This window comes from Microcebus murinus, chromosome 16, assembly GCF_040939455.1.
Source record: "Microcebus murinus isolate Inina chromosome 16, M.murinus_Inina_mat1.0, whole genome shotgun sequence".
Taxonomy (NCBI): domain Eukaryota; kingdom Metazoa; phylum Chordata; class Mammalia; order Primates; family Cheirogaleidae; genus Microcebus; species Microcebus murinus.
Genome location: NC_134119.1, coordinates 62,411,199 through 62,437,376, shown reverse-complemented (window position 1 = coordinate 62,437,376; position 26,178 = coordinate 62,411,199). Strand labels below are relative to the sequence as shown.

General features: G+C 46.7%; 1 long non-coding RNA gene across 1 annotated transcript in view; it reads left to right on the top strand.

Moving 5' to 3' along the window:
- The window catches only part of LOC105869125 (uncharacterized), a 37,629-nt gene that overhangs the window by 5,996 nt on the left and 5,455 nt on the right, over window positions 1-26,178 (top strand). Inside the window, exon 2 of the long non-coding RNA XR_002222445.2 lies at window positions 25,168-25,274. This is a non-coding gene — a long non-coding RNA (uncharacterized LOC105869125). The remainder of the gene's footprint in view (window positions 1-25,167; window positions 25,275-26,178) is intronic.

Below are 26,178 nucleotides of genomic sequence, written 5' to 3'. Positions count from 1 at the left end.
TTTATTGTTTTATAAGAATTGTGAGTTCTGTAGCTGAATTTACACTGCTGGGTATATTTTGCAGTATTGGGGAAGAATGTTCTGTAAATGTCTTGTTAGGCTCATTTATTCTAGAGTCCCATTTAAATCCATTTTTTCTCTGTTGAAAGTCTACTACAGTGATAAGTCTAGTTTTATCAGTGGAATGTTGAAGTCTCTGCCTATTCATATTACTGTTTATTTCTTTCCTTAAGTCTAATATTATTAGTCTTATAAAGAAGGAGCTCTTGTGTTTGGTGCATATATATTTAGCATTGTTATATCTTCCTGTCGAATCAATCCCTTTATCATTATATAATGACCAATTTTGTCTTTGTTAATAGTTCTGACTAGACTATTTAAAAAATAGACTATTTAAAGTCTATTTTTTCTGATATAGGAACAGCTACTCCTTCTCACTTTGGGATTCCTTTACCTCCTTCTTCAACAAAACCAGTGTACAAACACAATAGGTACTACTCAAGAGGTGTTTTAAAAACAAATGTTTGCTACATTTTCTCCAACATATCCCTGGTAGCAGCACTGACATGTAGCACTCTGTCCTCAAGGCGGTGAGAGTGCCCAGCCCCCCAGCTCCCTCCCTAGACTGCCAACAGTGATGAGGATGGGGCAACAATGGGGCTGTACCCCAGGACGATGCACTTCTCTAGGGCTAGGCACTCAGAATGGTGCTGGCTATAGAACCCAGGGTTCAGAAGGCAGCAGGGTCCTACTGTGCCTTCTCTATGAAGCAATGTCATTGCACCTCCTTGTATCAGTCCAGACTTGTGGAAGTGGATGGGCCCTCTTGTAGCTCAGATTATGGCCATGGGGGCAGCCCCAGGGTTCCCTGGCCTGCCTCTTCCCACATGTGGGCACCTGTCCAGGGTAATTCCAATCCTACCAGGTAGTTCACACTACTTCCCTCTCCTTCACTTTCGGTGCCTCTCATTGCTTCTCTGTTGATTACCAGTGCTCTCTAGATGAGCCATCTTAAGATGAACATTGGACCCTCTCTGATTGAGCGGCATGTGGAAGCTGCCTCTGGTCCACCATCATGGCCTCTCTCCCTTGCCTCTCTCTTCTAGGCACACTTGGGATTCCAGAGGGCCCACCCAGATAGTCCAGGATAATCTCCCAATCTCAAGATCTTTAATTTCATCACATCTGTAAAGTCTCTTTTATCATAAAAGGGAACATTCACAGGTTCCCGGGATTACAAGTACAGCATGGACATATTTGGGAATCTCCACTCAGCCCACCACACTGCCTCTCTCCTGCTCACCAGAACTTGCAGTTTCTCCCCTCTTAGGTGGGCCCAGTGTGGGAACGGCATGTCGCACCATCCTCTATAAGCTCCTCCTGCATCAAAGGGCCCCACACACTGGTCCCACCCACCTCCGCCCAGGCTCTTCCTTCCCTGGTGTGCCTCCAGAGGTGTGTGTTGGCGCCACCTTGTGGAAGCACACCATCACAGCCAGTGAACACCCAATGGAAGCACAACTGCGACGCATCTGTAACTTTTAAAGTTTCTAACAGCCATATTGAAAATGTAAACAGAGAAAAGTGAAGTCATTTCAATGATATATTTTATGGAACCGGTATATTCATTACCAATTCATCATGTTATCAAGGAAAATGTCAGTTACCTTACATTCTTATTTTATTACTAGGCCTTTGAAATTTTGTATGCATTTTAAACCTGCAGCACCTCTGATTTCAGACCAGCCACACTGCAGATTCTCCAAGGCCACATAGGTGCATGGCTACTGTAACGGAACTCACAGCTCTAGAAATCTGGGTGGAAGAGAGAGGGGGAGACTGCTGTGGGGACTCTCAGAAAGAGCCTGTGGGAGGGGTCCTTGAGGAGGACCAGTCAACAAAGAAGGAGAAGGCTAGACAAACAGCAAATACAGCACAGCCCTCAATGCCCACCTCATCTTAGACTCCCCCACGATCTTCCCTGAGGCTATTCTTCAGCCTGGAGTCATGAGCTCTGTCCCTTCAGACAAATCCCCTGAAGACCCGGCTATCTTGTTCACTCACCTGGCAGAGGTTTGGGGGTAAAAGAGTTTGTGCTTTACAGTAGGGCTCCCAAGGGATGCTGGAAACATCAGACACTGGAGCATGGACACAAGGACACCATCCTAGAAACATTTCCACTTTGACATTCATAATCTTAGACTTTCAGCCTGCTTTGATCACCAAGTACCCCCAGCTGAAGCCTCTGTATCCGTGGTTCCCTATCCATCCTCCATCCCTCCTGTCTCTCCAGCCTCCTGACCTCACAGATTCTCTGATCTCTGTCCCCGTATGATCCTCCCAATGGCCCATATGGGCCTGGACATCCGGTGTTTCCTCTGGAACCCATGTCAGCACATTATCTGTGTCTTTAAGAATCTTATCCTTCCCTCACGTCCCCATCTCACCCTTCACACCACTGAACGTGGACAAAAGGCACCCTCAGCTTCACTGCACTGGCTCAGTTGCTCTTCCCTTAACAGGTGGGGCTGCCCCACTCAGAGTCCTCAGCCCCACCCCAGAGCCACTGCCCGATAAAAGCCTATTCCATTTGCTGGGCATCTACCCAAAAGATCCAATGACACTCTACAAAAAAGACACCTGCACTCAAATGTTTATAGCAGCACAATTCATAATTGCAAGGCTGTGGAAACAGCCCAAGTGCCCATCAATCCAAGAATGGATTAATAAAATGTGCTATATGTATGCCATGGAGTACTATTCAGCTCTAAGAAACAATGGTGACATAGCACATCTTATATTTTCCTGGTTAGAGCTGGAATCCATACTATTAAGTGAAGTTTCCCAAGAATGGAAAAACAAGCACCACATATACTCACCAGCAAATTGGTATTAACTGAACAGCACCTAAGTGGTCACATAGGTACTACAGTAATAGGGTATTGGGCAGGGGGGAGGGGGGCGGGTATATACATATATAATGAGTGAGATGTGCACCATCTGGGGGATGGTCATGCTGGAGACTCAGACTTGTGGGGGGAGGGGGGAAATGGGTATTTATTGAAACCTTAAAATCTGTACCCCCATAATATGCCGAAATTTAAAAAAAAAGCCTATTTCATGGTGACACTCTATCCTCTAGAAACCAAATCACATGTAACACCCCTAATTCCCACTCAAGCTCTAAAATTCCTCCGCCCTAGTCAGTCCGATCCTCCCGGGCCACACCTCACTGGCCACCTCTGCGTTCAGCACCCCACCTCGTGGGCAGGTCTTGAGAGGACCCAGGCCAGACCCGACGTGAGTAGCCACAAAAGCAACACAACTCAGATGCCAAATTCTATGTCTCCATTCTCATATCGTGTGTGTGGACTCTCTGTAGGAAACACGTGCTGTCTTTGGGAAGAAAACATCAAAAGCAAGGAGGTGAGGACACAGATGTCTGCCTTGAGGAGGAAGCCAGGCTAGCTGCTGGGTCAGGTGCCTGGTGCGGCCATTCAGGGCTGAGAGCGGCCAAGATCTGAGAGTCCACTAGGTGGCGCCCGTCCACACCGCTGGTCTTTAACACGTTACTTATGTGTCATTAGAACAAGGTTGCTGATCAGGACCACTGGGCTCATGAGCCCGTCAAGCTACATCACTGCCAAAGAAAGTAAAACCTTTTTGCCACAGAAAGGAAATTTCACAGTTCACAGGGAGTATTACCTGATGTTGGACGCTGAGGCTTATTCTGACACCCACAGTGGTACAAAAACGTCAGTGTGTCCCATCTTCACATACAAAAGTTAATGACAAAACTCTCCTTTTCAGGCCTGTGTAATTGACCCCAGTAAAGTCTTGTCCCTTTAATGAGAGCTCCTTGTGCTCCCCCAGCCCCCTGTGAGGCTCCCGCTGTCCCTCACCACCTCCGACAATTGCCCCGTCAGCCGGCAGGGCCGCCCACCCTGTCGGAAGGTGGTGACGATGCATTGAAAATGGCCGGGGTTGCCGTGTCACATGCTCATTGGCCAGGAATAGGGGTCGTCACTAGGAACGTCACATCCTCGATGGACATGACCGTTTCCTCTTGGACTAACTTGAGTCACTCTCGCCCGGGACCTCGCGAAACAGAAAGACTCTCTAGGAATAGAGTCCTAGCCTTGGACTGAAACCAACCGGACACTCATCATGTTTTCTAAGGAATCGCTTATTTCCTTTATAACAACCGAGGTCATGAACCTCGCCGTGTGTATACTGGCTGACTATATCGTGTTGAAGATGGAGGAATTCCTACATGAGCGATTAACGGTGCCTGCAATGGGACACGCAGTCGTCATCTTAAAGAGGGTTGCATCATTAGTGATCAAACGAATGCTCAGGTATCTACTGAAGGCCACAGTTTTGGTTCCATACAATAAGTTGGCTGTGCAAGGTTTCCGAAACAAGCTCACATATTTCTTCAACAAGATGAAGCGTCTAATCCCAGCACAATTGATTGTGCAATCTACTTATCCATTTAGCATGGTCTCAGAAGGAACATGGAGAACAAGAAGAAGGTAACATGGCATATTATTATTATTATTATTATTTTGAAGACAGAGTCTCATTTTGTTGCCCAGGCTAGAGTGAGTGCCGTGGCGTCAGCCTAGCTCACAGCAACCTCAAACTCCTAGGCTGAAGCGATCCTCCTGCCTCAGCCTCCCTAGTAGCTGGGACTACAGGCATGTGCCACCATGCCTGGCTAATTTTATCTATATATTTTTAGTTGGCCAATTAATTTCTTTCTATTTTAGTAGAGACAGGGTCTCGCTCTTGCTCAGGTCATTTTCAAACTCCTAACCTTGAGCAATCCTCCTGCCTCAGTCTCCCAGAGTGCTAAGATTACAGGCGTGAGCCATAGTGCCTGGCTGGCATATCACTTTTGAAAAAATGTTTCCTGGCAAATTTGTAGCAGCAGTGTGGATGCATTGCTAATTATAAATCCTACAAATTGTGATAACATCTGTGGGAGAAAAAGAGATTCCAGTTTCCTTTCCGGAACTGGCCTTGTTCCTGGGATATCACCAACAATACCCAGAAAATTTCAATCTGGACACTTGCTTTGTTTCAACAGGTCCTCCTCTCGGGAAGAAATTCTTGAGGGTCTGCACCCTCCGATGTTGTCCACACGCGCAGACGTCTCTGTAATTCTGGGATCAAACACTCCCTAACTCTAGGATCTGGATTCACACACACACCGATGTGAATCTTGACACTAAAAAATAAAGTTAGATTTACCTGGACTGACGTCTCATGCGTGTTTCTGTGCCCACCGCCTGCTCATGCTGGGGTGAGTCTCTCAGCTGTATTTTGGGAGGGAGAGTCTGAATGTGGTGACAGGCGTGAGATGGGGGAGAAGATCAATACGGGTCTGGGGAGCTGAGGGCTGGGAGCCTGCTGGGTGTAGGGAAAGGGGAAGATTCAGGAGTGAGATTCCATGGTCGAGTCCTGTGGGTATTTGAGAACCTGCTGCTGAGAAAGGGAAGCTCCAGGGGGGAACAAGGACAGACCTGGTGCCCTGGGGGCTCCTCCTAAGTGAGGGGAGGAACCATATAAAGATCAGAGAGGAAATGGCCTCCTTGAAGACTCAGGTGTGACAATAAAGAGGGCCCCAACAGTCTATTTGGGGGTGGGAAGCCTTCAGGGGACAAATATTGCTGGTGTCAGAGGAAAAGTGAGGCTCTGAAGCCACCAAGACATCCCTGGCAGTGTAGAAGCCACCTTCAAGGACTCCTGGACACTCTGAGCCATCTTGTGAGTCCTAAATGCCCCTGCCCTGTTCTCCATGAGGACATCTGGGGCTCTGCACTCTCCAGGGACATCCCTGTGTCTCCACACTTCTGGGACCATGCACTCCCTGGAGCCCAGGGCCTGGGTTCCCACACACCGGTGCTGCCTGTGTCTGCACTTCTGGCCAATGCACTTGCCAAGGTTGTCTGGGCCCTGGAGCTCCTCCTCCTCCCATGCCCAGACTCCTATTAGGCCTCTTATGGGGTCTAATTTTCATTACCTGATGCATCTTGGAGTGCCCTACAGGACAGAGGTGGAGATTGTGCTTTTCCACACTGGCCCACCCATACTTGCAAAGCTATTACCCAAAGCCCTCTGTGAGACCATGCTGCCCAAACCTCTCCCTGGTCAGAGAAGGTTACTGGAAAACATTGGCCCTACGTCTGGAAAACTCGATCCCCTGTCTCCATTCCTCACCCCAGCCTGGCCCTTCATTCTCCACTCTTATCCGAGGCTGGGCACCAGGCCCCTTCTCTGCTCAGACCCCCTCCCTCTCATGAGAAACTTGCACCCTCGGCTCCACTTGCACCCACCCTATCACTCATTTTTCTGTCCTTGTACTTGTCACTTCCTCCCTCAGTGGGATTCTCCCCATTTGCTCTCCATTGTCCTGGCGTCATGGCCCGTGTTGGCCCCTTTCCGGGGACCCCTGCACTAACCCTTTAGCTCCTGAGGCCCAGCAGCCTTCTGTCTAGACATGCATCAGCCTAACTCCCTAGCCAGACAGACAGACACACACACGGTCACACACACAGGTGGCCCAGTGGCTGCCCCTACTCCATGTCACCCTGCAATAGCACTAAGCCCCACACCTTTGACTCCTAGCTCTGGGTCTGCCCACAGGGGCCTCCCTGAACCCACTTCCTTCTCAGGTGGGTCTGGGGCTGCTCCCTTGCCTTAATGAACTCCTCTAACGCTGTCTGTGCTTTGCAGCCTACAACCTCCCATCTCCCCTCTGCCCAGGACTCACACACACACACTCACTTTGCATCTCTAATGTCCTGCATGCCACAGATTCTCATGTCTCTCTTCAGAAGTATTTCCACACTCTGGTGTAAGTATTTACACACTGTTGATGCCTGCCCAGATGCCTGTCCCCAAGCTGCTCCTTCACACCTCCGAGGTGCCCACATTTGCAGAGACTTGCCCTCAGCTACACGGGGGCCACATGGAAGGGTGACTGCCATTCACTTTCCTTCTGACAACAGCTGGCAGCCAGTGTCTCACTGTTACACTTATCACTGGGTCTCCATAGTGATGTCACCTCTGTGCTGCAGTGTGTGCACCACAGCCTCCTGAGATCAGGCTTAATTCTCCCATGGAACCAGGGTCATTGCCCAGGTCTGCTTGGATTCCCTGGAGCACTTCCTCAATAAATCCCTTAAAACAACATCTCACAGTCTGCTTCTAGAAAAAGACACCCAACAGCATTGCTAGGAAGCCAACCATAAGAGTAGTTTTGAGGGTTGGATGACTCCCCAGGAAAGCCAGGAGGCACCTCATGACAGCTGCTAGGTGGAGGGAGGACAGTCACCAGGGCATGTGTCCACAGTGAGATCGCTGATACTTCATTACAGGTGATCTTGGATGAACTACAAGGTATGCACTGCTGGTATATTGTCTCTGGGTTTGATAACTCCAGGGGAGATGATAACAACAGGTGTGTGGGATGGGATGGCTGCTCACAAGTGGCATTGAGGTGCTGAAGAGAAAAAAGGACAGACTCAGACCCATCACTCAGTGGTTTAAAGTACAGTGTCAGCGGTGGAAGTGATCCTCCCCTCCTGCAGCCTAAGGGTACACTGGAGGACCAGCCACAAGACTTAACTCCAAAGAGGAAAACATCAGAGGACCAAGGACAGGGGTGCGCCCTGCAGGGAGATCAGCTACATCTCCCTGTGAGAAATCGGGTCCCTTAGGTAGAAGTTGTCACAGAGGATAAGAAATTAATAGGAAATAGAGAGAATAATGGAAATGAAAGAATACGCACAGGAAGGTATAGTTTCATAGATTTATATAAAGAAATTAGCATAAAGCAAGGGTACTCAGGGGTCCCCACTACATACCCATTGGTAGTGAGGCAACGAGGTTAGTTTCACATAGGTTTTATTATCACAGATATCAGGTATTGGTTGCCAGGAGTAACAGATCTACATAATATCAGGTATTTCGGTTTGGATTTAAAAAGTATTTTCAAGAGACTTCTAAAATGTCCTAATCTATTCTATCCATGTGAACAAACGTTTACAAAATCTTTCAGGGACTAACTTCTAAGTTCTAAGAGACAGCTATCATTTAACAGAGGGGTAACACAGAGATACCGTGGCTCCATATTTCTTTTATCTAATTGTTGTGAATTGAGACAGAGAGTAAGAAGGAAGCAGGAACTTGGCTGTTTGTTAATTGCTCTTAGCCACAAATGTCCATCTCCTCTCTCGGGCTGGGCACTCATTGTTCTGGCTCCCATTCTGTGGTGCCATGTATAGCTGCCTTGTCTTTCAAGAATGGGGCGCCACAGGTTTGAGATAACAGAAGCCATCTTGGAATGCATCTGACTGGAACTTTGAGCCCTCCCGAGGCAACACATCCTTTGATATGCAAACAAATGAGTTCACATGTTCCTTCAGGACAAAGACCTGCAAAACTCCTGAAATCATTTCTGTCTTTAATATAGCAATATTGGGTGATAAAATAATAATCTTATCAGCCACATCTCATTAAGTCCTCAATTGTCTTTCCTCAACACACCCTCACCCCAACCTGAGCAGGCAATGAAGCTTCGCATTTCAGACAATCTCTCGCCTGGCCCTATGTGTGTCTCTCTCTTCCCCTGGCCCACACTGTTCTCCTTTTGCTATATTAACTCTGTTGTTACACGGCTTTCTTGAGTTCAGGGAGAAATGCTACCAGAATATCAACCCTGAGATGTTTAGTAACCCCTGAGTCTGTAACAAGTTGAACAGCCCTAAATTTGGGCTGGTATTTGATGTGAGGTTGCTCATGACCGGTGGATTCTGGGCTGACCCTGACTGGTTAGCACCAGAACTGAATTGCACTGCAGTATAGCAGTAGGGTCAACAATCAAAAGGTTCAGATGTGGGTTAAGGGAGTCCCTGAGAGGAGACTCCAGGTCAAAAACAAGAAAACAAATAAACAATGCATGAGCCCACTGGGGTCCTCAGGAGGGCCAGTTAGCAGTGCACTGGTGAAAGGGACACGAGTGTCACTGAGATGCAAATCACTGTCATTTCTCTGAGATCAGATCTGAATGTAGGAAAACTGTTGCAGAGCTGTGCTCGATAGTGCCAGGGGGATGTTAGGGTCTGGCAATGACAGAAAACAGCACTATGCCATCAAAACCAGGGTGGACATCAAATGTGTGTGTCACTTAATGGGCAATCCATAGGCATAATCAAGAGCGGAAGGCTGGCCGGGCGCTGTGGCTCACGCCTGTAATCCTAGCTCTTGGGAGGCCGAGGCGGGTGGATTGCTCAAGGTCAGGAGTTCAAAACCAGCCTGAGCAAGAGCGAGACCCCGTCACTACTATAAATAGAAAGAAATTAATTGGCCAACTGATATATATATATAAAAAATTAGCCGGGCATGGTGGCGCATGCCTGTAGTCCCAGCTACTCGGGAGGCTGAGGCAGAAGGATCACTCAAGCCCAGGAGTTTGAGGTTGCTGTGAGCTAGGCTGACGCCACGGCACTCACTCTAGCCTGGACAACAAAGCGAGACTCTGTCTCAAAAAAAAAAAAAAAAAAAAAAAAAGAGCAGAAGGCTGATGTCAGCTGCCCCACATAACATCATTATCATTACTATGTAAAGATCAGAGACAGATTTAGATTCAGAAATTTTGGATTCATAAAAAGGCAGAGTTTCCTTCAAGACCAAGGCAAGTGTACACTATTGTGATGCGCCAGTTCATCCTGGACAGAACCCACAGCAATTAGCAGGTGACAAGGGACTACTGTAAATGTTCTAGACTGTAGCCCCACCGTAGCTGCTGTGAGGGATGCTTTACCTTCACTAGAGCAGCACATGACTCACCTTCAGACATGTGCTATGCACAGAAGAGCTGGGAAATATATATATTCAAAACACACAGGAGGATGGATCATAATTATTCCCACTTACATGGAAGCAACAGCAGTATACTTCATGATCTGTCCTCCCACCTCTCGCTTTCTCTCTCATTATGGTTCTGTAGAGTCCTAAGGGACCTGCCCATCTCGACACTCTGTAGTATATCACATGCGCCAATCTAATTTGGTGGGCATGGCCAGAAGGCTGGGCTCTGTGGGGACTTTCTCCTGAGCCTCTACACATGACCCCTCCAGCAGGGTGGTCTCACAAAAATCAGGTTTCTTATGCCAGACCTCATGTTGTTTATGACCTGTAATTTGATGTCACATTGAGTCCCTTTCCCTACACGTGTTAGTTTTAGAAGTCACCAGCCCACCCATACTCACAGGGATGGCACATAGGCCCCACATATCAGTGGCAAAAGTAGCAAAAACTTTTTTTACTATGTTTGTTGAGACAGAGTCTCACTCTGTTACCCAGGCTAGAGTGAGTGCCATGGCGTTAGCCTAGCTCACAGCAACCTCAAACTCCTGGGCTCAAGGGATCCTCCTGCCTCAGCCTCCCGAGTAGCTGGGATTACATGCATGCGCCACCATGCCTGGCTAATTTTTTCTATATATATTAGTTGGCCAATTAATTTCTTTCTATTTATAGTAGAGATGGGGTCTCACTCTTGCTCAGGCTGGTTTTGAACTCCTGACCTCAAGCAATCGCCCACCTCAGCCTCCCAGAGTGCTAGGATTACAGGCGTGAGCCACCATGCCTGGCCAGCAAAAACTTTTATGCCACATTTTAAAAACACGAAACATTCTACTGCTGGTGGGCATTTGGGTGAATTCCTGTTTGGGCTTATTAAGTAGGATCTCTGTGAATGTTCCAGTTTAAGTCTGTCATGAACACATGTCTGTCTCTCTCTTGAATATATACTCAGGGGTTATTTATGTTCTAAAGTTCCCGAGAGGCTGGTTTGAAGGTAGTGAGTTATCTCATTTGATTGTTCACAGTCAGTTACAGATTGAATTCCTTGTTCTACTACTTTCCCCCCTCCTCACTACTACACTTGACTAGTCTTAAAAATAATAAAAATTAAAAAAAAGGTCTTGAGATAGTTTTCTTAGAATATTGGCTTCCATTTTCATCTGAGTTGCTGCAAAAGACATTATTTCACTCCTTTTCATGGCTGAATAATACTCCATGCTGTATATATGTACATACAAACATAAATGTGCGTGTGTGTGCATATAGATACAATTTCTTTATACACGCCTCAATTGATGGTCATTTAAACTGATACCATTCTTTGTAATTGTGAATTGTGCTGCATTAAACATTCAAGTGCAGGTGTTCTGTGATATAATGACTTCTTTTCCATTGGGCAGATACATGGTAGTGGGATTGCGGGATCACATTCATGGTAGATCTACTTTTAGTTCTTTGTGTAATCTCCATACCGTTTTCCATACTGTTAGAGCATGTACTAGTTGACATTCCAACCACCAGTGCATAAGTCTTCCTTTGTCACCTCATCTGTGCACCATCTATTCTTTCTTGACTCTTGAATAATAGCCACCCTGGTTGTGCATAATGGGTATCTCATGGTGGTTTTGATCTGCAATGACCCAATGATTAGTCAGGTCTAGCATGTTTTCATATGTTTGTTAGCCATTTGTATATCTTCTTTTCACAAAAATCCCTTCATATCTTTTCCCCCTTTGATATGGGCTTGTTTTATTTTTTTCTTGTTGCTTTGTTTGAATTCCTTGTGAATTCTGGGTATTAGTCCCTTGTTGGATGTGTAGTTTGCAAATATTTCCTCCCATTTTGTAGTTTGTCTATTATGTTGATTATTTCCTTTTGCTGTACACAAACATTTAGTTTGAGTAAGTCCCATTTATTTTTCTTGCTATTCTAGCTGCTTCTGGGATCTGAGTCATAAATTCCACTATGCTGGTGTCCATAGTCCATTATTCCATAAATGCTGCTATCTAGAAGCATTTATAACTTTTATGGTTTCAAGTCTGACATTGAAGTCGTTAATCCATCTTGAGTTAATTTTTGTAGATGGTGAGAGATAAGGATCCAGTTTCCTTCTTCTCCATAAATCTCTCCAATTTTCCCAGCACCATTTATTAAATAGGGTACCCTTTCCCTCTCTGAATTTTCACAAATCAGGTAGTTATAGGTGTATAGTTTTATGCCTGGGTTCTATCTCCTGCTCCATCGACCTATGAGTCTACTTTTATGCCAGTGCCAAGTTGCTTCAGTTACTACAGCCTTGTATTATAATTTCAAGTCATGTAATGTGATTCCTTTTGAGATTTCTTTTTCCTTAGGATTGCCTTGTGTTTTGGGACCCTCTTGTGATTTCGTATGAAATTTTGTATGGTTTTTAGTAATTCACAGAAAAATCACATCAGGATTTTGCTAGGAATTGCATTGAATCTGTAAATAATCACTTTGGACCTTATGGACATCTTAACAATATTGAATCTTCTGGGCACATGATCATGGGATTCCTTTTCCATGAGTTTGTGTCACCTATGATTTGTTTCAGCATATATATAGCTGTCCTTGGGCAGATCTTTCACCTCTTCGGTTAAGGATGTTCCTAGGTATTTTATTATTTAGCCTATCTGAATTGTATTGAGTTCCTGATTGGATTCTCAACATGGCTGTTATTTTATTTTATTTTTTCACCTCGCAAACACCATGTTCCTGGGAATGTCGACCAAAGAGAAAAAAGCCCAAGAAGCTCTCTGCAGCCACAACCACTTGGGTCACAACTGAACAAAGACAGAGGCATCAAGGTAGCAATAACCTGGGACTGAGGGTCACCGAATGAAAGGGCTGGGCGGAAGCCTCAAGCCTTCCCGGGAGCCAAGGCTGGCACACACAGGCTGTGCAGTTCGTGGCCACAAAGTCTCGGATCCATTTGGGATGGAGGGTGGGCGAGTGGTGGGCTCAGAGTGAGGACCATAGTCTCAGACGTGTTGGGCTCCAGGGGCCCTTGCGCTAGGCAACCTGAGGGGGCGGGACTGGACATTCGTGGAGTCCTCCCACGAGGCAGTGGCCGTGGTGTCCTACTGCACGCCCCTGGGGGCTTCTGTGGCTCTCACGACCGGGCGATGCGTCGGTTCCGGGCCCGCAGGCTGTTAGCCCGGAGCAAGAAGGTTTGCCAACTGTGTACATGTGACTAGGGGGACGCGCCACCTCCACAGCCTGCAGGGACCCGAAGGTAGTTGTTGATCCATGTCACAGTGGCTCCAATCTCGGGGGACCCAGCGTTGGACAGTTAAGGGGCCGTGCTGGGAAAGGAACCGCCTGGGCTGGGGCGGCTGGAGGCATCTAGGGCCCTGGGGCACACTCCACGGAAGCAAGGGCCTGGGTCACAGGCGGTTGGCGGGGCATCCAGTGGATCACCAGGAGAGTGAAGTCAGCACGCTGTTACCAGTGCATAGCAATGCTACTGGTTTCTGTACATTCCTTTTGTAATCTGAGAGGTTACTGAATTTATCCATTCCAGGATTCCTTAGAAGGAGTCTTTAGGGTTTTCTAGACAGAAAACCATACCATCAGCAAACAGGAATAGTTTGACTTACTCTTTCATCATTTCAATGCCCTTTATTTCTCTGTTCCCTGAAGGCACTGGCCAGGACAGTTAGCGCCGTGTTGAATAGAAGTGGTGACACTGGGCATCCTTGTCTTTTCCCAGTCCTTAAAGGGAACGCTATCAACTGGGCCCCATTCAGTATGATGTTGGCTGTGGGTTTCTCATATATGGCTTTTTTATTGGTTCAATTAGTTTAAAATACATTTATTGCAATAATGTTTAATTTAAAACAGATTATGAAACATGATGTTATTTGACTTCTTAGAAAGCAAGAAAATTATATGGTTGCTTACTCTATATCCTATTAATTGAAACTTTTTTGATCATTTAACTGCTTCTCAATTTCTTTTTTCCAAGCTCTGATATTTTACAATTCTGTTAATGTATTTTATTTCAAAATATTAAGAGAGCGCAGGTGTTTTGGATACCTAGCTTGAGTCTGGGCTTAAATGGCTTTAACGATTTTGAGATAAATTCCTTCTATGCTTAGTCTGTTCAGAGTTTTCATCATGAAGATGTGCTGGATGTTATTGAATGCTTTCTCTGCATCTATTGAAATGATCATATAATTTTTGTTTTAATTCTGTTTATGTGCCGAATCAAGTTCCTTCATTTGTCTATGTTGAACCATCCTTGCATGCTTGTGATAAAACCCACCTATCGTGGTGAATTTTCCTTTCGTTGTGCTGTTCGATTTGGTTTGTCAGCATTTCCTTAAGGGTTTTTGTATCTAGGTTCATTAGGGATATTGGCCTGTACTTTTCTTTTTTGTGTGTGTCCTTTCCTGGATAAAATTAGGGTGATACTGGCTTTGTAGTATGAGGTAAGGAAGATTCCCTTCTTCTCAATATTATGGAGCAGTTTCAGTAGGATAGGTATCAGTTCCTCTTTGTAGGTTTTGGAGAATTCACCTGGGAACACTTCAGGTCCTGGCATTTTTTTTTTTTTTTTGGAAGGCGGAAATTTTGTATTTGTTTCAGCCTTGCAACTCATTACTAGTCCCCTCTGGATTCCCATTTCTTCCCGATTCAAGCTTGGGAGGTTGTGTGTTTCCAAAAATTTGTCCATTTCCTCTAGATTTTCTAGTTTATGTGTGTAGAACTTTACACAGTAGGCTCAGAGGATATTTTGTACTTCTAAGGTATCAATTCTAGTGTCTCTTTTTTCATTTGTGATTGAGCTTACTGAGTTCTTTCTGTTCTATTCCCAGTTAATTTAGTAAGTAGTCAATTGACCTTTGTTTCATCAAACCTCTGCAACCTCTGCATTGTGGGGGTTCTTCTGTTAGTTTCTATTTCATTTAGTACAGCTCTCATTTATTTTAATTTCTTTTCTTCTGTTAGGTTTGGGTTTGGCTTGTTCTTCTTCTACTAGGACCTTTAGGTGTAGTCCTAGCACTGTTAGAGGCTGACAATGTGGGCAGATTGAGCTTAGGAGTTTGAGAACACCGTTACCAAGAGCGAGACCCCATCTCTACCAAAGAAAAATAGAAAGAAGTTATATGGATAACTAAAAGTATACATATAAAACATTAGCCAGGCATGCTGGCACATGCCTGTAGTCCCAGCAACTAGGGAGGCTGAGGCAGGAGGATGCTTGAGCCCAAGAGTTTCGGGTTGTTGTGAACTGCATTAATGCCATGGAACTATAATCCAGGCAACAGAGTGAGACTCTGTCTCAAAAAAAAAAAAAAGTGCTGGGATTAGAGGTATGAGCCACCATGTCTAGCCCAAAGATTTTTTAAAGGACCTGGCACATCTAAAAATTTTTCAGAACATCATGTTGCTACGCTGCATTCAAAACAGCATGCTAATCAGACGTGAAGAACAAGAAACAGCAAGTATTCTAAGGGCCTTACCAGGAATGGCACTCTGAGGACTGGAATTCCATACCTGCAAACATTGACGATGGATGACAATGGCATAGGTGACAACAGAGACATCCAATGATGAAGATGACATCAATGGCAAGATGAGCTTCATTATCACAATTTAAAGCCAAGTGTAAGATTTCCATGGTCCACAGTGCCACATCCACTCTGCTCTGCTTCCTCTTATGCATCTCTCACCTGGAGCAGGTGGGGAAGATTACTGTGACCAGTGAACAAAAGAAAAGGATCTATAAACAGCATATGGAGAAGAGCCCTCATGCCCAGGTCAGCAGCCACTCCTCCACAGTCTACCCTGAGGCTATTCTTCACCTGGAGTCACCAGCTCTGTCCCTTCCAGTTCACACAAATCGCGTGGAGATCTGGCTATCTTGTTCACTCACCTGGCATGGGTTTTGGGGTAAAAGAGTTTGTGCTTTATAGTAGGGAACCGGAGGGATGCTAAAAACATCAGACACCAGAGCATGGACACAAGGACACCATCCTAGAAACATTTCCAGTTTGACTCTCCTAATCTTAGACTTCCACCTTGCTTTGGTCCCCAAGTACTCCCAGCTGAACCCTCTGCATCCGTGGTACCCTATCTACCCTCCATCCCTCCTGGCTCTCCAGTCTCCCGACCTCAATCCCGATCAGATTCTCTGATCTCTGTCCCTGTGTGATCCTTCCCACAGCCCATGTGGGCCTGGACATCTGCTGTTTCCTCTGTGGCCATGTCAGGACACTATCTGTGTCTTTAAGAATCTTATCCTTCCCTCGGGTCCCCATCTCACCCTTCACACCACTGAACATGGATGAAGGGCACCCTCAGCTTCACTGCACCGGCTCAGTCGCTCTTCCCGAAGCAGGTGGGGCTGCTCCACTCAGAGTCCTCAGCCCCACCCCAAAGCCACTGCCCCTATAAAACCCTGTTCCATGGTGACACTCAAAAGCAATCACATCTGCCAGCCTCAGTCCCCACTCAAGATCTAAACTTCCTCAGCCCCAGTCAGTCCGTCCGATTCTCCCGGGACAACCTCACTGGCCACCTCTGCGTTCAGCACCCCACCTGGTGGGCAGGTCTTGAGAGGACCCAGACCAGACCCCACGAGAGTAGCCATAACAGCAAGACAACTCAGATGAGAGATTCCATGATTCAGTTCTCATATCGTGTGTGTGGACTCTCTGTAGGAAACACACGCTGTCTTTGGGAAGAAAACACCAAAAGCAAGAAGTTGAGGACTCAAATGTCTGGCTGAGGAGGAAGTCAGGGTAGCTGCTGGGTCGGGAGCCTGGCGCGGCCATTCAGGGCTGAGAGCGGCCAAGATCTGAGTGTCCCCTAGGGGGCACGCGTCCCCCACCGCTGTCTTTTATGGCCGTCTAACACATTACTAATGTGTATTTAGAACCAGCTTGGTGATCAGGGCTGATGGGCTCACGATCTGATCAGGCTACGTCGCTGCCATAGAAGGCAAGGCCTTTTTGCCACAGAAAGGAAATGTCACAGCTCAGGGAGTACCCCCAAGATGTAGGGCCCTGGGCTTATGCTGTTACCCACAGTGGTACAAAAATGTCAGCATGTCCCATCTTCACACACAAAGGCTCATGACAAAACTCTCCATTTCAGGGCTGTGTACTTGAAAAGGGTAAAATCTTGTCCCTTTAATGAGAGCTCCTTGTGCTCCCCCAGCCCCCTGTGAGGCTTCCAGTGCCCCCCCTCACCACCTCCGACAACTGCACTGTCAGCTGGCAGGGCGCCCACCATGTCGGAAGGTGGGGACGATGCATTCAAAATGGCTGGGGTTGCCGTGCCACATGCTCATTGGCCAGGAAGAGAGAGGTGTCGTCACTGGGAACGCCCCATCCTCCTTGGACATGACTAGTTCCTCCGGACTAGCTCGAGTCACTCTCATTCTTGACCTCTGGAAGCAGAAAGACTCTTCAAGAATAGAGTCCTAACCTTGGACTGAAACCGACAAAACACTCATCATGTTTTCTATGCGCTCGCTTATTTGCTTTATAACAGCCGTGGTCACAAACATCGCCATATGTAAACTGGCTGACTTGATCTTGTACAAGACGGAGGAATTCCTACCAGAGCTATCAACGGTGCTTGCAACGGAATACACAATTGTCGACTTAAAGCTGATTGCATCATTTCTGATCGAAAAAATGCTCAAGTGTCTACTGAGGGCCACAGTTTCATTTGCATGCAGCATGTTGGATATGCACGGCTTCCCAAACAAGCTCACAGATTTCTTCAACAAGATGAAGCGTCTCATCCCAGCACAAGTGATGGTGCAATCTACTCATCCATCCAGCAACGTCTCGGCATGACCGTCCTGAACTCTAAGAAGGTAAGATAACATATTATTTTTGAAAAAATAATGTCTCCTGGCAAATTTGCACCAGCGGTGTGCATTCATTGCTAATTATAAATCTTACAAATTGTGATAACATTTGTAGGAGGAAAAAGAGATTCCGGTTTTCTTTCCTGAGCTGGCCTTGTTCCTGGAGTCTCACCGACAATACACAGAAAATTTCAATCACAACACCAGCTTCCTTTCACCTAGTCCTCCAACGGGAAGAAATTCTTGAGGATCTGTACCCTCCGATATTGTCCACACGTGCCGGGCGTCTTCCTACTTCTGTGATTAAGCACTAGCGGAACTCCAGGATCTGGATTCATCCACAAACACATGCACGTGAATATTTACTCTGAAAAATAAAGTGAGATTTAGCTTTACTGAGGTCTCACGCGTGTTTCTGTGCCCACCACCTGCTCATGCTGGGGTGAGTCTCTGGCCTGTATTTGGGGAAGGGGGGGGGTCTCAGTGTAGAGACAGGCGTGAGATGGGGGAGTAGATCAATACGGGTCTGGGGAGCTGAGGGCTGGGAGCCTGCTGGGTGTAGGGAAGGGGAAGATTCCAAGGGTGAAATCCCATAGTTGACTCCTGTGGGTGTTTGAGAACTTGCTACTCAGAAAGGGAAGCTCCAGGGGGGAACAAGGACAGACTTGGTGCCCAGGGGGTGCTCATTCTAAGTGAGGGGAGGAAACAAATGCAGGTCAGAGTGGAAATGGCCTCCGTGAGGACTCAGGTGTGACAACAAAGAGGGCCCCAACAGTCTATTTGGGGGTGGGAAGTTTTCAAGGGGCAAAATTTGCTGGTGTCAGAGGAAAAGTGAGGCTCTGAAGCCACCAAGACATCCCTGGCAGTGCAGAAGCCACCTTCAAGGGCCCCTGGACACCCTGACATCTTGTGAGTCCTACATCCCCCTGCCCTGTTCTCCGTGACGACATCTGGGGCTCTGGACTCTCCAGGGACATCCACGTGTCTCCACACATCTGGGACCATGCATTCCCTGGAGCCCAGGGCCTGGGTTCCCACACACCCGTGCTGCCTGTGTCCCCACTTCTGGCCTGTGCATTTGCCAAGGTTGTCTGGGCCCTGGAGCTCCTCCTCCTCCCATGCCCAGACTCCTATTAGGCCTCTTCTGGGGTCTAATTTTCATTACTTGATGCATCTTGGAGTACCCTACAGGACAGAGGTGGAGATTGTGGTTTTCCACACTGTGCCCACCCATACTTGCAAAGCTATTACCCTAAGCCCTCTGTGAGACCATGCTGCCCAAACCTCTCCCTGGTCAGAGAAGGTTACTGGAAAACATTGGCCCTATGTCTGGAAACCTCGATCCCCTGTCTCCATTCCTCACCCCAGCCTGGCCCTTCATTCTCCACTCTTCCCCGAGGCTGGGTGCCAGGCCCCTTCTCTGCTCAGACCCCCTCCCTCTCATGAGAAACTTGCAGCCTCAGCTCCACTTTCCCGCACCCTATAGCTCACTTTTGTGTCCTTGTACTTGTCACTTCCTCCCTCAGTGGGATTCTCCCCATTTGCTCTCCATTGTCCCTGTGTCATGGCCCGTGTTGGCCCCTTTCCTGGGACCCCTGCACTAACCCTTTAGCTCCTGAGGCCCAGCAGCCTTCTGTCTAGACATGTATCTGTCTAACTCAATAGCCAGACAGACAGACACACACACTGTCACACATGCAGGTGGCCCAGTGGCTGCCCCTACTCCATGTCACCCTGCAATAGCACTAACCCCACACCTTTGACTCCTGGCTCTGGGTCTGCCCACAGGGGCCTCCCTGAACCCACTTCCTTCTGAGGTGGGTCTGGGGCTGCTCCCTTGCCTTAATGAACTCCTCTAACGCTGTCTGTGCTTTGCAGCCTACAACCTCCCATCTCCCCTCTGCCCAGGACCCCCCCACACGCACTCACTTTGCATCTCTAATGTCCTGCATGCCACAGATTCTCATGTCTCCCTTCAGAAGTGTTTCCACACTGCGGCGTAAGGATTTACACACTGTTGGTGCCTGCCCAGATCCCCGTCCCCAAGCTGCTCCTTCACACCTCCGAGGTGCCCACATCAGCAGGGACTTGCCCTCAGCTGCGTGCGAGCCACATGGAAGTGTGACTGCCATTCACCTTCCTTCTGATAACAGCTGGCAGCCAGTGTCTCACTGTCACACTCACTTCTGGGTCTCCATAGTGATGTCACCTCTGTGCTGCGGTGTGTGCACCACAGCCTCCTGGGATCAGGCTTAAGTCTCCCATCGAACCAGGGTCTGTTTGGATTCCCTGGAGCACTTCCTCAATAAATCCCTTAAAACAACATCTCACAGTCTGCTTCTAGAAAAAGACACCCAACAGTATTCCTAGGAAGCCAACCATAAGAGTAGTTTTGAGGGTTGGATGACTCCCCAGGAAAGCCAGTAGGCGCCTCATGACAGCTGCTAGGTGGAGGGAGGACAGTCACCAGGGCATGTGTCCCCTGTGGGATCACTGATACTTCATTACAAGGGATCTTGGATGCACTACAAGGTATGCACTGCTGGTACATTGTCTCTGGGTTTGATAACTCCAGGGGAGATGATAACAACAGGTGTGTGGGATGGGATGGCTGCTCACAAGTGGCATTGAGGTGCTGAGAGAAAAAAGGACAGACTCAGACCCATCACTCAGTGGTTTAAAGTACAGTTTCAGCGGTGGAAGTGATCCTGACCTCCTGCAGCCTAAGAACAGGTACACTTGAGGACCAGCCGCAAGACTTAACTCCAAAGAGGAAAACATCAGAGGACCGAGGAGAGGGGTGCGCTCTGCAGGGAGATCAGCTACTTCTCCCTGTGAGAAATCGGGTCCCTTAGGTAAAAGTCGTGACAGAGGATAAGAAATTAATACGAAATAGAGGGAATAATGGAAATGAAAGAATACGCACAGGAAGGTATAGTTTCATAGATTTATATAAAGAAATTAGCATAAAGCAAGGGTACTGAGGGGTCCCCACTACATACCCATTGGTAGTGAGGCCATGAGGTTAGTTTCAGGTAGGTTTTATTATCACAGATATCAGGTATTGGTTGCCAGGAGTAACAGATCTACATAATATCAGGTATTTCGGTTTGGACTTAAAAAGTCCTTTCAAGAGACTTCTAAAATTTCCTAATCTATTCTATCTATGTGAACAAACGTTTACAAAATCTTTCAGGGACTAACTTCTAAGTTCTAAGAGACAGCTATCATTTAACAGAGGGGTAACCCAGAGATATTGTGGCTCCATATTTCTTTTATCTAGTTATTGTGGATTGAGACAGAGAGTCAGAAGGAAGCAGGAACTTGGCTGTTTGTTAATTGCTCTTAGTCACAAATGTCCATCTCCTCTCTCGGGCTGGGCACTCATTATTCTGGCTCCCATTCTGTGGTGCCATGTATAGCTGCCTTGTCTTTCAAGAATGGGGGCGCCACAGGTTTGAGATAACAGAAGCCATCTTGGAATGCATCTGACTGGAGTTTTGAGCCCTCCCGAGGCAACACATCCTTTGATATGCAAACAAATGAGTTCACATGTTCCTTCAGGACAAAGACCTGCAAAACTCCTGAAATCAGGAGTTAAATTCAGTCTTTAATATAGCAATATTGGGTGATAAAATAATAATCTTATCAGCCACATCTCATTAAGTCCTCAATAATTGTCTTTCCTCAACACACCCTCACCCCAACCTGAGCAGGCAATGAAGCTTTGCATTTCAGACAATCTCTCACCTGGCCCTATGTGTGTCTCTCTCTTCCCCTGGCCCACACTGTTCTCCTTTGTCTATATTAACTCTGTTGTTACACGGCTTTCTTGAGTTCAGGGAGAAATGCTACCAGAATATCAACCCTGAGATGTTTAGCAACCCCTGAGTCTGTAACAAGTTGAACAGCCCTAAATTTGGGCTGGTATTTGATGTGAGGCTGCTCATGACCGGTGGATGCTGGGCTGACCCTGACTGGTTAGCACCAGAACTGAATTGCACTGCAGTATAGCAGTAGGGTCTACAATCAAAAGGTTCAGATGTGGGTTAAAGGAGTCCCTGAGATGAGACTCCAGGTCAAAAACAAGAAAACAATTACACAATGCATGAGCCCACTGGGATCCTCAGGAGGGCCAGTTAGCAGTGCACTGGTGAAGAGATGCCAGCGTCACTGAGATTTGAATCACGGTCATTTCTCTGAGATCAGATGTGAATGTAGAAAAACTGTTACAGAGCTGTACTCCATAGTGCCAGTGGGATGATGGGGTCTGGCAATGACAGAAACCAGCACCAAGCCATCCAACCAGGGCGGGCATGAGAACTAGGCAGCAGTATTATATGCCCATAAGGAGAGGTTGATCTGCAAAGATTTTAGGAGACATCTCATACAGCACACTGTGTTTACGGACAAGAGATGTGGACAGCCAATGAGTGTGTCACTTACTGGGCACTCCATAGGCGTAATTGAAAGCAGAAGGCTGATGTCAGCTGCCCCACATAACATCATGATCATTGCTATGTAAAGATCTGAGACAGATTTTGAGTCAGAAAGTTTGGATTGATAAAAAAGTTGAGTTCCCTGAAAGACCACGGCAAGTGTACGCCATTGTGATGCACCAGTTCATCCTGGACAGAACCCACAGCCATTAGCAGGTGACAAGGGACTACTGCAAATGTCCTCGACTGTAGCCCCACCGTAGCTGCTGTGAGGGATGCTTTACTGTCACTAGAGCAGCACATGACTCACCTTCAGACATGTGCTATGCACAGAAGGGCAGGGAGATATATTTTTTCAAAACACACAGGAGGATGGATCATAATTATTCCCACTTACATGGAAGCAACAGCAGTATACTTCATGATCTCTCCTCCCACCTCTCGCTTTCTCTCTCATTATGGTTCTGTAGAGTCCTAAGGGACCTGCCCATCTCGACACTCTGTAGTACATCACATGTGCCAATCTAATTTGGTGGGCATGGCCAGAAGGCTGGGCTCTGTGGGGACTTTCTCCTGAGCCTCTACACATGACCCCTCCAGCAGGGTGCTGTCGCAAAAATCAGGTTTCTTATACCAGACCTCATGCTGTTTATGACCCGTACTTTGATGTCACATTGAGTCACTTCCCTACACCTGTTAGTTTTAGAAGTCACCAGCCCACCCATACTCACAGGGATAGCACATAGGCCCCACATATCAATGGTGAGAGTGGCAAAAACTTTTCTGCCACATTTTAAAAACACAACACATTCTATGGCTGGTGGGGATTTGGGTGAATTTCCATTTGGGCTTATTGAGTTGGATCTCTGTGAATGTTCCAGCTCTAGGCTGTCATGAATACATGTCTGCCTTTCTCTTGAATATACACCTAGGGGGTATATGTGTTCTAAAGTTCCTGAGATACTTTTCTTAGAATGTTGGCCTCCAGTTCCACCCAAGTTGCTGCAAAAGACATTATTTTATTCCTTTTCCTGGCTGAATAATACTCCATGCTGTATGTATGTAAATATAAACATATATGCCCAATGGTGTCAAAAAACAGCATATGTGTGTGTGTGTGTGTGTGCATATAGATACAGTTTCTTTTTTCTTTTTTCTTTTTTTTTTTTTTTTGAGACAGAGTCTCACTTTGTTGTCCAGGCTAGAGTGAGTGCCGTGGCGTCAGCCTAGCTCACAGCAACCTCAAACTCCTGGGCTCAAGCAATCTTGCTGCCTCAGCCTCCCAAGTAGCTGGGACTACAGGCATTCCCCACCATGCCCGGCTAGTTTTTTCTATATATATATTAGTTTGCCAATTAATTTCTTTCTATTTATAGTAGAGACGGGGTCTGGCTCCTGCTCAGGCTGGTTTAGAACTCCTGACCTCGAGCAATCTGCCCGCCTTGGCCTCCCAGAGAGCTAGGATTATAGACGTGAGCCACCACGCCCGGCCAATACAGTTTCTTTTTTTTTTTTTTTTTAGATTAAAAATGTCAGATGAATAGTTTCTTTATACACACCTCAGTTGATGCGCATATAGATTTATTCCCTTTCTTTGTAATTGTGAATTTTTCTGCATTAAACATTCCAGTGCAGGTGTTATTTTGATATAATGAGTTCTTCTCCATTGGGCAGCTATATGGTAGTGCGATTGCTGGATTGCATGCATAGTAGGTCTACTTTTAGTTCTTTGAGGAATCACCATACAATTTTCCATACTGTTAGAGGTTGTACTAGTTAACATTCCCACCACCAATGTACAAGCGTTCCTTTGTCACCTCATCTATTCACCATCTATTCTTTCTTGATTCTTGGATAACAGCCATCCTGATTGGGCATAATGGGTATCTCATGGTGGTTTTAATTTGCATTACCCCAATGATTAGTAAGATCAAACATGATTTCATGTTTGTTAGCCATTTGTATATCTTCTTTTCACAAAAATCCCTTCATATCTTTTCCCCCTTTGAAATGAGCTTGTTTTATTTTTTTCTTGTTGCTTTGTTTGAATTCGTTGTGGATTCTGGGTATTAGTCCCTTGTTGGATGTGTAGTTTGCAAACATTTCCCCCCATTTTGTAGTTTGTCTATTCTGTTGATTATTTCCTTGGCTGTGCAAAATCATTTAGTTTTAGTAAGTCTTATTTTTTTCTTCCTGCTCTATTTGCTTCTGAGATATTAGTCATAAATTCCACTATGCCACTATCCATATTCCTCTATTCCACTAATGCCACTATCTAGAAGCATTTATCCCACGTTTCCTTCTGTAATTTCTATGGCTTCAGGTCTGACATTTAAGTCTTTAATCCATCTGGAGTTAATTTTTGTAGATGGTGAGAGAGAAGGATCCAGTTTCCTTCTTCTCCATAAATCTCTCCAATTTTCCCAGTACCATCTATAGATGGGGCACCCTTTCCCTCTCTGAATTTTCACAAATCAGAGAGTGGTAGGTGCATAGTTTTATGCCTGGGCTCTATCTTTGCTCCATTGACCTATGAGTCTACTTTCATGCCAGTGCCTTGTTGTTTCAGTTACTACAGCCTTGTACTATAATTTCAAGTCATGTAATGTGATTCTTTTGGAGACGTTTTTCCCCTTAGGATTGCCTTGTGTTTTCAGGCTCTACTGTGATTCCATATGAAATTCTGGATGGTTTTTAGTAATTCTCAGAAAAATGACATCAGAATTTTGCTGGGAATTGCACTGAATCTGTAAATAATCACTTTGGCCCTTATGGACATGTTAACAATATTGAATCTTTTGACACATGAGCGTGGGATTAATTTTCCATGAGTTTGTGTCACCTATGATTTCTTTCATCATATATACAGTTCTCCATGTACAGATGTTTTTACCTCCTTGGTTAATTATATTCCCAGGTATTTTATTTTTTAGCCTATAAGGAGTTGTATTGAGTTCCTGCTTTGATTCTCAACATCTCAACATGGCTGTCATTTTTTCCCACCAGGCAAACACCACGTTACTGGGAAGGCCGACCAAAGAAGAAAATGCCCACGTCGCTCTCTGCAGCCACAACCTCTTGGGTCACAACTGAACAAAAAGCAGAAGCTTCAGGTGAGCAACAACATGGGGCCGAGGGTCACGAAATGAAGGGGCTGGGCGGAAACCCCAAGCCTTCCTGGGAGCCAAGGGAGGCTGGCGCACACAGGCCGTGCAGTTCGTGGCCACAAAGCCTCAGATCCATTTGGGATGGAGGTGCCGAGTGGCAGGCTCAGAGTCAAGACCATACCCTCAGACTTCTAGGGCTCCAGGGGTCCGTGCGCGAGGCGAGGTGATGCCAGCGCCCGTGAGGCCGCGGGGTTGGACATTCTTGGGGCTCCTCCCAGGTGGCAGCCGTGGCGTGGTACTGCCCGCTCCTGGGGGCTTCTGTGGCTCTCTGGACCCAGCGATGAGTAGAGTCCTAGTTCGTAGGCCATGCACCAAGGGGCAAAGGTTTGCAAACTGTGTCCATGTGTCTCCAGGATGCACCAGCTCCACAGCCTGCAGGGACTGGCAGGTAGTTGATGGTCGACGTCACAGTCGCCCCAAGTTCCAGGAACCCAGCTTTAGACCATTAAGGGGCCGTGCTGGGAAAGGAACCTTCTGGGCTGGGGCTGCTGGAGGCATCTAGGGCCATGGCGCACACTCCGCGGAAGCAGGGGCCTGGCTCACAGGTGGTTGGAGGGGCATCCAGTCGTCTGGCTCCAGATCACCAGGAGAGTGAAGTCAACACGCTGTATCCAGTGCATAGCAATGCTACTGATTTGTGTACATTCCTGTTGTACCCTGAGAGCTTACTGAATTTATCCATTCCGGGATTCCTTTGAAGGAGTCTTCAGGGTTTTCTAGATACAAGATCATACCATCAGCAAACAGGAATAGTTTGACCTCCTCTTTCCTTATTTCAATGCCCTTTATTTTTCTCTTGCCTGAATGCACTGGCCAGGACATTCAGTACCGTGCTGAGTAGAAGAGGTGA